Source organism: Lipotes vexillifer, unplaced genomic scaffold, assembly GCF_000442215.2.
Source record: "Lipotes vexillifer unplaced genomic scaffold, Lipotes_vexillifer_v1.1 scaffold185, whole genome shotgun sequence".
Taxonomy (NCBI): domain Eukaryota; kingdom Metazoa; phylum Chordata; class Mammalia; order Artiodactyla; family Lipotidae; genus Lipotes; species Lipotes vexillifer.
The window spans coordinates 1157635-1170288 of NW_006794406.1; the positions used below are offsets into that span (position 1 = coordinate 1157635).

Below are 12654 nucleotides of genomic sequence, written 5' to 3' on the forward strand. Positions count from 1 at the left end.
AGCAACAGAAAAATAAATGTAACTGGCAGTGTCTTTCAAGCTTGCAAATATAACCAGATGTAACCGAATAATTTAAAACAAGATGCCTACACTAACTTCCTAAAGAACAAAATATAAAACGAAATATTAAATGACTATAAACAAGATGAAGTTTAGGCCTTAGGAAAGTGCTGATACCAATATACTATACAGAAATTCAAAATGTATCAGTAGAGGAAAATGATAAATTGTAAAATTGGAGTTAAAAGAAAAAAAGAAAAGTAAGCATTTTTCAATCTTAGCTTGACACATTACTGTCTGCTTTTTTAGAAGACCCCAACAGCAACCAGGACTTCAAAGGGCTAATTCACTATGTGAAAAGTGAACAAGAAATAGACTCCTCCATGCCAAAAGAGACAGCAAAGAAAACTGCGAGTCTTGAATCTAGTGCTAGACAGATGAGAGAAAATAATCTCCCCAAGGAATTCATATCCACAAACTAGTCTTGAGATTAAAAAAACAAACAAACCCTCAAGCAGAAATCTCATTTAAAATATACCTGAGCCAATAGTGTCCAAGCTAGTAGTAGAATCAAAATATATTTCCCCTCTGGAGGAACTCACCTTCAACCTAGGCCTGAAAAAATTACCACCAATAAAGTTCTAGGGAAAGTGAGCAGCTCACAGTCAAAAATAACAAAACCTTAAAATGATAAAGGCAACATGAGCAATCAAGAGCAGCCACCTTCTCACTGTGTCCTCACTTGGCCTTTCCTCTGTGCACAGGTAAAAGGAAGAAAGATATCTCTGGTGTCTCTTCCTCTTCTTATATGGACATCAGTCTTATCAGACTAGGGCCTCACCCATATGACCTCATTTAACCTTAATTACCTCCTTATAAGCTTCACCTCCAAATACAATCACATTGGGGTGTACGGCTTCAACATATGAATCTGGAGGAACACAATTCAGTCTATGGCAGAAGGCAAAGATACTGATTAAACTAGATTAAGATGAGGATGCATAGTAAAACTGTCTGGGTATCCACTAAAAGAATAGATATGGAGCTTATAGCCAGTGCCCTAACCCTCAAAATAAAAAGAATAGTAAAAGGGGATGGGAGAGAATCAACCTATTCAAATAAGGCAACAAAGGAGAGTAGAAAGAGATAAAGCAGAACAGAAAATACCTCATAATGTGATAATAAACCCAAATATGTCAGTCTTCATTCTAAACATAAAAAGACTAAACTCTCCAGTTAAAAGCAAAGATCAGCTATATGCTATTTACAAAAGACACATCTAAAAACATAAGAACAGAAATCCAACTTGAAAGTCAAAGAGTAGAGAAAGATATATCAAGCCAATCAAAATCTATAGGGAAGCCTAAATTGTTTTATTAATATCAATGAAAAAATTAAGTCAAACAGCACGATTAGAGACTTAGAAGGTCATTACATATGAAAAAGGTTTAATTTACCATAAGAATATTTTAAAATCTAATTATAAAAGTACTTAATAACAAATCTCAAAATATTCAAAGCAGAAGGTGAATTATGGAGATGAAATTGGTAAAGCCATTGTTACAATTTCTCAGTAACTGAATAATCAAGCAGACAAAATCATTAGTAAGGAATAAGAAAATTTAAACAGCACAATTGAAATTTTCATCTTTTGGATACACATTGAACACTGCACCCAGAAACTGGAGAATATACATGATTTTCAAGCTACACATGGGACATTTATTAAAAAGAGAACATTTGCCCTAGCCCATGAAGATAACCTCAAAGAGCATCGGAAGACTGGTATGATAGAGACCACATACTGTGACCATATTACAAGTAGGCTGGAAATCAGCAACAGCAACAACAAACTATGTTTAGCAATTAGAAAACACCATTCTCAAGACGGATCTTGGATCTATGAATCAAAGAAACCATAGCAAATTATTTAGAACTGTATGATAACAAAAGCACTACATAAAAATTCTGATAAGCAGCTAATGTGATGATTCAAGGACAACTCCTTGTCCTCTGATGAGGCAAGTTCACAATTAATGAGCTAAGCACCCAACTTAAGAAATTAGAATAATGGCAGAATAAACCTAAAAGCATGGGAGAAAGAAAATAAAATAGCAAAAAATGAAGGATTTAGGAAAAAAAAAAACATGTAATAGTGATGACTGGCAAAGGCAAAAGTTGGTTCTTCGAAAAGATCTTTTTGAAAAGATATATCTCAAGATTGAAGAAGGAGAGAGACTTCCCTAGTGGTCCAGTGGTTAAGACTCCACGCTTCCACTTCGGGGGCCAAGGGTTTGATCTCTGGTCAGGGAACTAAGATCCCACATGCCCAGTGGCGTGGCCAAAAAATTTTTAAAATTTAAAAAAAGATTGAAGGAGAGACAGAGAGTGAAAGAGCAACAGACAAAGACAGACAGACAGAAATCAGCAGCATCAGGAGTAAAAAAGAAATGGGACACATCACAGATGTGGCAGTGATTAAACAGATAAAAGGATATCACGGAAAACTTTATGCTTATACTTTTTGCTTTTGAAAACCTAGTTACAATGACAAATTCCCCTTAAGAGTGAAATGAATAAATTATAGAATTCATACAATAAAACACTAAACAGAAAGAAAAACAAATTACAGCTATGAAATTGATGAATTTCAAAAACAGTGAACAAATGAAGCAAACATAAAAGTATATAATACATATATGATAATTCATTTATGTAAAGTCCAAAAATAACCAAAACTAAAGAATATGTTGCTTTAGAGATAAAGCAAGGGTTACCTTTAGGTGGGGAATGGGTAAACTGAGGGATTCTTGGTATATCATACTTTTTAACCTTGGTAGTAGGTGCAAAGGTATTCTATTTTTTTAACTTACAAATACGTTTTATGCACCTTTATATGTACAAGGTACTTCACAACAAATATTCTTTTAAAAATATGTAGCAAAATCAGTTTCAAAAGCATTTTCTAGGGTTTCCCTGGTGGTGCAGTGGTTGAGAGTCTGCCTGCCGATGCAGGGGACACGGGGTCGTGCCCCGGTCCGGGAAGATCCCACATGCCGTGGAGCGGCTGGGCCCGTGAGCCATAGCCGCTGAGCCTGCGCGTCCGGAGCCTGTGCTCCGCAACGGGAGAGGCCACAACAGTGAGAGGCCCGTGCACCGCAAAAAAAAAAAAAAAAAAAAGCATTTTCTAACCTTCTCCATGTAAACAACATCCACACAATCTCATGAAAAAATGTACCTGTTCAATCCTCATATACCTGTTAAATTCCATGCCAAAATACAAAGATATGATTCCTGTTGTTTGAGATATTAAAGAGGGACATTATACTCATCTAAACAAAAAATTCATTCTGAAGTGCTAGAACAGGAAAACACCAGGTACTAGGGCACAGAGAAGCTCAGCCTGACTTAGAGAAAGGAGGAAAGGACATGGTCTCCACACAGTGGAGAAGACACTGTCTGAAAAAAGAATAGCTGGCCCAGAAAATATGTTTGTGTTTGTGTGTGTGTGCGCGCTTACTTTGTTTCTTTTTTTCTTTTTCTTTTTTTTTTTTTTGCGGTACACAGGCCTCTCACTGTTGTGGCCTCTCCCGTTGCGGAGCACAGGTTCCGGACCCGCAGGCTCAGTGGCCATGGCTCACGGGCCCAGCTGCTCCGCGGCATGTGGGATCCTCCTGGACCGGGGCACGAACCCGTGTCCCCTGCATCGGCAGGCGGACTCTCAACCACTGTGCCACCAGGGAAGCCCTCTGCTTCCTTTTTACAGCCAGCATCAAATTCTAAAGATGAAAAATGTACATGAAAATACAAATGCCATTCTTCAGTCATTAGGGTCATGTCTGACAGCTAAAGACAACGTCAGTCATAAAAATGAAGGAGAAAATTTCTCTCTACATTAAACTATCAATCCATAAGTTTTCACACATGTCCTTTTCCTGGTGTTTGCCCATTTTATACCCCTAGATTTTTGTTCCCGGGAGCGACTATGTTTGTGTGGTAGCCAGAGGGATACTTATCTGATTTTAAAACGTAATTTTTGGCTATGATGAAGTTTTGTATCATCGACAGAGAGTGAGAAAGATAGAGATAAATATATAAAATATAGATATAGAGATACAGAGATAAACACACAGAGAACATTAAGAGTCTAGGTGTTGGTGGCAAAGGGCAGAAAATAGAATCTTTAAATCTTAGAGATGACTATACACAAGGAAACAGTATTTATTTACTCTACCATACAGCAATTATGTATGTATCAGTAAATGTGGCCAGGAGCTCAGATGGTAATACAGTAAGGAGACCGAAAGTGAAAAAGAGAGAACTCTCAGAGCACACTATCAACTGCTCTTCCTGTTTAGGTGGTAACAGCATTTACAGCTATAACTGGGCACTAATGGATGTTCTGGTGTTGAGGCTGGACCTTATAGATAAGTCTTTGTAAATATCTAGGGTTATTTCATTTGCATAAAGCCCTAGTCACTCAGGTCAGGGTTCAAATGCTATCTGACTTGAGTCTTTCATATTACACTGACCAAAAAACCCTGCAGATGGTAACCAAGGAAAGCTATGATTAAATCTACAGATTTATATTGGGACTAATAAAATGCCTTGAGGTCAATAAAAAACATCATTGCCTTTTATCCCTACCCCAAAATTCTACTTCCAGGGTTTTACTCAAAGGAAATAACCACAGATATGTACAAAAGTTGAGCTTTAAGATATTTACTGCTATACAGTAGCAATTTAAAAAAAAGAAAACCTGTCTGATATTATGGCATCTCCCCAATGAAATATGATACATCCACAGAACAAAATACTATTTAGTATTCAAAATATGTTACAGAAGATCACTCTATGATATGGAATGTGGTTCAACTTTGTATGAAAATTTAAAAGAAAAACATATAGTAAGTAAAATATCATTTTTAGAAAATGAAATATTATAGTATTTTCTATATGTATATAAAAATATATATCAAAATGTTAATAGGCATAACTCTCCTTTTCTTTTTTTTTTTTGCAGTACGCGGGCCTCTCACTGTTGTGGCCTCTCCCGCTGCAGAGCACAGGCTCCGGATGCGCAGGCTCAGCAGCCATGGCTCACGGGCCCAGCCGCTCCGTGGCACGTGGGATCCTCCCGGACCGGGGCACGAACCCGTGTCCCCTGCATCGGCAGGTGGCCTCTCAACCACTGCGCCACCAGGGAAGCCCTCCTTTTCCTTTTTTTTTTTTATGTTTTTTTGTTTTTTAGCTTGTCTGGATTTTCTAAATTTTCCATGCGTATGATTAAAGAATAAAGATTTGAAACCTCACAATAGCAACTGTACATGAAATATAGGCACAAAAATGAGAAGTGACCAACATCACTGCACCTTTAAGTAGTAGCAAATTCAACCAAGGCCTATTAAGGAAGATGGAGGAATCTTAAATTCAAAACTCATAATGTATCATTAAAGAACTCAATAATTCAAAATAAGAGGAACACATTTGAAAAGTACTGCTGGGAGCAAGCTCAAAGGCTTAAAGAACAGACTTTCTGCTAGTGCTGAACAGTGTGAAACTTTAGAAGTGCAAGGTTAATCAAAAATGGAGCAGGGGGCTTCCCTGGTGGCGCAGTGGTTGAGAGTCTGCCTGCCGATGCAGGGGACACGGGTTCGTGCCCCGGTCCGGGAAGATCCCACATGCTGCGGAGCGGCTGGGCCCGTGAACCATGGCCGCTGAGCCTGCACGTCCGGAGCCTGTGCTCCGCAACGGGAGAGGCCACAACAGTGAGAGGTCCGCGTACAGCAAAAAAAAAAAAAAAAATGGAGCAGGAAGACACTATACACTTCATATATAGCATGGAGGAAACGGAAAAAATAAGCTACAATGATAAAAAGTGGATTTTATAGAAGTACACACTTAGGCAAACATTTTTCCCTCTGGAAGGCAATAGATGCTATGCCTGGAATTAGCCCCTTTCCAGTCCAACTCCCTTTGAATCTGTATCTTCCCAGGATCAACTTGGATCAGCAGACACCCTCAGCCAAAAACTGTAACCAACACCTGGCACAAACGTTCACTGATTCTTAGGTAACTTTGAGCTGAAACCCTTATTTTGATTGAAACTTCAAGCATCTTTAAATGCCTGCAAATGTTCTTTCTCTAAAATTACCTATGCATTTTTTTTGTTTAAAAAAAGACAGGAAGAGATGAAGGCACCTTCCTTTGGAAGGTAAGAGCTACAATAAAGAATCATGTCCCTTCTGCACTCCCTTCCCAAGGCAAATCCTTAGAAATTTTCACAGAAAAAAATGTGCCTAAAATATTTTTAAACGCTTTAGTGATATAGATTGGGCTTCATCAATTGATAGAAAAGAAGTTAACCAAGAAACTTTGGTCAAAAACGCCAAAGATACATAAAGCTTATGACTACAATGACGCATAAGGGTTTCAACTTAAAATTATTTAAGAATCAATTAACATATTTGCTAGGTGATTGGTACAGTGTCTGGCTGGGGATGCTTTTTAATCAAAGTTGGGCCTGGGAGGATTATCACTCAAAGGAAATACTATTAATAATAGTGTTATTATTAATTTCAAGAGATGACCACTAGATTACCCTACTAACTGCAAATATACACTCTTTTACCCATGACCTGAAAGCTGTGTTAAAATCCAACATTCTCAACTCTTCATTACATTTTTAATGAATATGAATGAGTTTTCCAGTATATTAAGCTAGTTTCATGCTTGAGTTTTCTGAATCTTCTGACATACAGAAATGTGAACAAATTACTTTTTCCAATCCTGTCCATATTTACTGGCACAGAGGCTAAAAGGCACTTCATCCTATGTGTCAAACTCAAAGAGTCAAACAGCTTGCTGTCAGCTTCAAAAACCATTTTTTACAAGCATGGCACACTGCCTCAAACCAACTAAACACTAAAGCATGCCCACACTGCAAGTTATTTGGAATGTTCTCCATGTTTTGTGGTTGCAAAAGTACCTATTTGTGCATCATCCAGTTCAAATCAGGGCCACATCTGACCTTAAACAGAAAATTCCCAGGAAACTGAAACTATAATTGACCAAGATCCCATCAGTTCTGAAAGTCTGTGATCTTACGTTCACAGTCAAACATTTCAAATGTTATTTTTTTAAGCTGAAGAGACACAACATAAACTCTGTGAAACATGGTACTGTTTCAAGTAAACACTAAGAACTCACCCTAAATATACACATCACAGTAGCAAAAAAAACAAAAAAGGAAAAGGAAAAGGAAAAAATAGCCATATGCAATAAAGTAAAGGGCATTTGTAGCAAATATAAACACATTTCTGGTAAATGTCTAGCAAATGAAAAAAAAGTCTAAAAAATCATTTCATTTCTAACTTTCATACATATGCTAAAATGAAGCAGCTTCAGCCGTGGAACATGGTAAGAAATATTCCAAAGCTTTGCCTATAGATTGGAGCACTGTATCATAGGTATTATTTTCCCAAGTATAAATGAGTATCTCTCTCAAATCAAATACTCAAGACATCATTTCACAAATTGGAGTACCAAAACTTACCCAAGGTTTGCCTCGCATGCCTTTGATGTCTACTCTCTAAGACCCAGACCTATGGGGAATGCCCTGAAGGTAATTATTGAAGTGTTAAAAGAAGAAAACACTATATTAACAAGCTAAATTTTACCAGGGATTCTTCTACTGGAGATAAATTGCTGAAGCTTAAGAAATGCCTGATTCAATCATCCATTGGTGTGATAATTCAGTTCATTTAAAAAATATGCGGTTAGGATCATTGGCATATGGCTCCCTGGTCCAAGCTTTGTGTGAGAACAAGAACATGCTGGAAAATACAGTATTTTTTTAACTTAACTGATAGTGATGAAATTGCTGAAGAAATGACAAGCTGTAGCAAGAAATGTTTTTAGCTTTTGATCTTTCAGACATGCTCTTCTTAGTGAAGGAGTATTATTGAGTCCCTGAACAGTTTTCCCTTCTATAGATATATAGAGGTACATAAATATATGTATACCCATATCTATAAATAGATATGGATTTTGTGATATATATATTTGTGATATGTATATGTGATATACATATGAATATATATCTTTAGTTTCAAAAAGGATTATTCACAAAACAATCATCTCAATCAAATAAGTCACATACCAAATCTCAAGGTACTCATATTAACCCACACAGTTCTAGGAAATAAGTCACATCCACCTTAGAACCCCAAATTCTTACCGAATGCGGTACTTTCTGGCCTAGAGTCCAGCAAACTTAAGATAAAATAGTAACTGCAGTTAGGGCTTTAAGTATGCGACTTCTTCTAAGCAAATTTTTTTCCAAAAATGCTCAGTTTGCTACAAATTTTCAGAAAATGCTTGAGATGGAGAGTTCTTTTTTTAAAGTTTCAATTCTGGTATATTTGACAACAGAGTGACAAAACCATGCCCAGAGATGAAAACCTATATCCCAAACAAAATGGTATTATATTAATGTTTATTCTGGAATGATTTTCTTTCAAAACTTCCCCACTGCACATAAGTTGTCTCTTACAGTATTCCCCGTCTATTTTGGTAATAAATCTTTCTACACACAAATTATATGTAAAGCATATATACTTGAGAATTTAAATACTTCATGACACTCTTTTCTTTAAACAAGCTCCCACATTCTATTTTTATTTTTCAAAATAATCTGGACCATATAATCAATTACATCACTACAATTCTGGCTATGCAACACTTCACAAAATATAGGGACTTGCCATCAGCACCTCTGATTTGTCCCTGTCATCAGATGTATACGATGTGAGTGACGAAGACAGAAACAAGAACAGACATTTGTGGTAGAGACCTGGGGGTGTGAGAAAATGGGCTTCCTTCACCCACAGGATACATGAAAAAAGAAAACTTAGCCACTTGGGCAATAAATGTACTTATATATTAGGTTTCATCAAATAATTACACCTACTACATACCTCATCCAGGAGTAAAACTGTCTGAAGCAACGTCGGATTATGCAAGAAACATCAGGTTTTATTTATGATTCTTAGAACTATTACTCCTAAAATTAATGGGAGCCTTCTTAATCTAAGCTATAATGAAAACCAATAAACAAAGAGAAAAATCTTTTAAAAACATGATTGAAATGTTTAAAAAACATGACTGAAACCTCATCTCACCTCACTGAAAAAAAAAAAAACAAAAAAAACCTGCATCCTACAACAGGGATCTTTGCCTTTCATTAAGTGTTAAGACCAAGACTAAATATTTCATGGGGACTAAACGATCACTTGGAACACTTAGGTCAGCCCCGGGGGGTAAATTTCACAAAAATGCATTGTTGGGTTTTGTTGTAGTGGTGGTTGGTTTGTTTTAGCACCCGAATCCTCCAAGATATTTTTTTTCTTTTAAAAAAAAAAAAAAAAAAAGTTTCCCAAAAGGGGAGGAAGAGGGCGGACGAAAATCAGTGCAACGCTGAAAACCGACCAAGGCTGAAAGAGCCACAGCGCGGAAAGCTCACCCACAAGTAAAAGGCAACCTCTCAGAACTGGTGTAGCTCGAAGGAGCCCTCGGACTTGGGCAAACGAGGTGAATTTCACCCCTGAAGAGTGAGGAGCCCACAGTGTAAAAGTTCAGGAGGATTCCATCCCCTGCCTCTCACTCCCAGCGCTCAGCATCTCGAGGGGAGAGCCCGGCAGAGAGAAACCCGGCACCGGGGTCCGGCCAGCAGCGGAGCGGTTTCCTCGAAGGCCTCACCGCTCGGGCGGGCAGGGGACGGGGCAGGGGGCGTCGGGAGGCGAGGCGAGGCGGGACCCGGGGACACCGAGTCCCGGCCGGGCCCCACCGTGTGGCGCTGGCTGCCGAAATCCCTCTAGTCCAGCTGCAAAAACCTTCCCGAAAACCCGGAGCTTCTCCGGCACAACTTGGGTCTCACCAGCCTCGTCCCCCGCCGCACACTCCGCCCAACCGCACATCCTTCCCACCGCGACGAATCAAAGCGCTCCCCGCGGGCGGCTACCTGTCCCTGGGGCCAGGGACCCCAAGTCTCACCTCATACAAAGGGCAGCGCGCGGACGCCTGCGGGAGAGCCCGGGGAGCATGGCCCCAGCCAGTCCCTCCCGGAACTTTCCTGACATAGCACTTCTCTCCTTTGCTGCAGAAAACGACTCTTCGAGGCAGAGGAGGAGGAGGAGGAGGAGGAGGAAGAGGAGGCGGGGATGGCGGTGGCGATCCAGGGGGCGGCGGCGGCGACGGCAGCTAGAGCAGAAAGTGAGGAGCATCGCGGCCGAGCGCCGCCGCCTCGCGTTCTGCCGAGGGGTTCCCGCCCCCAGGGTAACCGAGCTCCCTCTTAAAGGCGCCGCGTTTTAGGACGGGCGGCGAGGGGAGAGGAAGCAAGAAAATAGGGAGGGAGCCTGCAGACACGGAGAGATTCCAGGGGCCAGAACCCGGGCTGCCCCAGCCCTCCGCCTGGGCCAAAACAGGGCAAGTGCTGGGACCCGGCACCGGCGGGCCGCCCTCGCCGTTGGCTTGCACCCAAGACGGTGTTGGAACTTCGCCCCTTCTCCTAATCGCCCCCATCCCTCTTAGGGGCTTGTCTTCCCGCCTCCACAGAGGCACCGCCCACACTTACGCCCCCGAAGCCCGTGCGCGCCGCTGGAGACTGCCCAGTGGAATTGCGTTTCCTCCCATGTTTCCTGCTTTTTCTTCCTGTCTCCAACACAGTGTTGAGAGTCCACCACCACCACCACCAGGAGTGCAGGAGACCAAAAAATTAAAGACCAGCTGGGGCCCCTAGACTGACCCCTGAAGGTGTCACTGGTGTGTCAGGGGAGACTTACCAAATGCCCTGCTTTACCATGTGCTCTGTTCTCTTCCAATGGCCAATGGCCAGGTGGCCTCCAACTGGACATCTTGAACTATTGACTTTCATCAGCAAAGACTGGCTGTAAAGATCACCAAACTGAATTCAGGAAGGCCCTTAAGAAAAGATATCAACCTTAAGATCTAAATGATACTGGGAAATACTGCTTTCAAGTGACAAGTGATACTGTTTTTCCAGCTATCATCAACATTTGTGATCACCACACAGCGGGATATGCCCAGTGTGGCGATGCCCAGAGACACAGCATCAGCAGCTATCAACACCCTAGGAAGAGACCACAGTAACTGGGTGTGGGTATGGGCTTGTTTTTCTACCTCTTGACTCCAGCTCTTGCTTCTTCTTAGTACTGTGGGACCTCAGCACAGTCTTTGTGTCATTTGTACCCTGCCCAGCGTCCTCTGGCTGAGGTAGAGGTGGACAGGCAATTGAAGATTAAAATCCAGCCTGGGCTCCAAAGAATGGGGGTGCTGGGCGGGTGGGGACTCTGAGGGAGAGGTATTTTGTAATAGACACAAAGGCAGTCGCATCACTTGCCTAAGACTGGACTTCATATTTTTCCTTCCCTGCCACTTGCTATTGTGAAACAAGCACATGTTAACTTGTGGAGGAAGACACCTGGAAGGCCATGCGCAGAAGGTTGGAGAAACCTTTCTTACCAGATGGAGAGGAAACGAATGTTGGGCTCTATAAAAGCAGGAGACATGGCCCTGTTTAACCAAAGGATAAGATGAGAGAGGAGGTTAGCAGTGAGCAAGAATGAAGCTATACTGGTTTTATAATAAACTCCTGTATAGTCAGGATAGTTGGATGTATTAGGTACCCTACTCAAACTGACTTTTGAAAGCCTACAGCAAAGGAGGTTGAAATGTATTGACTCATATGCTTATAAATCCCAAGAGTAGAACTGGCAGAAAAAAAAAATGCTTTTTAAAATCCTTGATTTTCTAGAGGGGTGGGATAGGGAGGATGGAAGGGAGGCTCAAGAGGGAGGGGATATGGGGATATATGTATACTTATAGCTGATTCACTTTGTTGTACAACAGAAACTAACACAACATTGTAAAGCAATTATATTCCAATAAAGATATTAAAATAAATAAATTAATAAAATGTTGCTTTAAAAAAAAAAAAGGTAAAAAAAAATCCTTGCTTTTCTCCAGGTGCTCAAAGAGTGTTAGGACTCTGTTTCTCTTCATATCGTGGTTGTGCTTTCATTGCACTGGCTTTATTTTCTCTAATCAGGGCCTAGACCTACAGCTCCAGGTGTTCCCCCTCCTCCCACCTCCTTAGCAATTGGTCCCATTAACAAGAAAGCAGGCCAAGGAATGAGTCTCATTGGACTTGCTTAGATCCTATGCCCGTCTCTGAACTAACCATTATAACCATGGATTGGTATAATTGGTATAATAATGAGCAGGTAAAGTCCATAGATGGCCTATTCCCCACACCTCCCATTTCCTAACACGCACACATACACGCAGCACCTACCTCTCTGGCTACTTTGCCTATAGCCTCTGGTTCAGAAGAATGCAAGTAACCGACCCAGCCAGCCACATCCTTTCACCTCGGAAGGGCCTCAGTGATGTTAACAAACCACTAGCAAACAAACAATACCTAAACTGTATTCAATAATTTTTTCCCTAAATCATGCTACCTCTGCCTCCACACGTCCCCCTAACCCCACATTCATTGTTAAGCCTTGTGTTATATGTGATCAATTCATAATAATATAAAGAGTCCACGGATATTTCTTGCTACCCATATGTTCA

General features: G+C 40.7%; 1 protein-coding gene across 1 annotated transcript in view; it reads right to left on the bottom strand.

Annotated features, from left to right (window-relative positions):
* The window catches only part of GPR63 (G protein-coupled receptor 63), a 53787-nt gene extending 43513 nt beyond the window's left edge, over positions 1–10274 (bottom strand). Inside the window, exon 1 of the mRNA XM_007467188.1 lies at positions 10054–10274. The gene's annotated coding sequence lies outside the window, so the exon portion shown is untranslated. The remainder of the gene's footprint in view (positions 1–10053) is intronic.
* Between the last annotated feature and the right edge of the window lie 2380 nt (positions 10275–12654).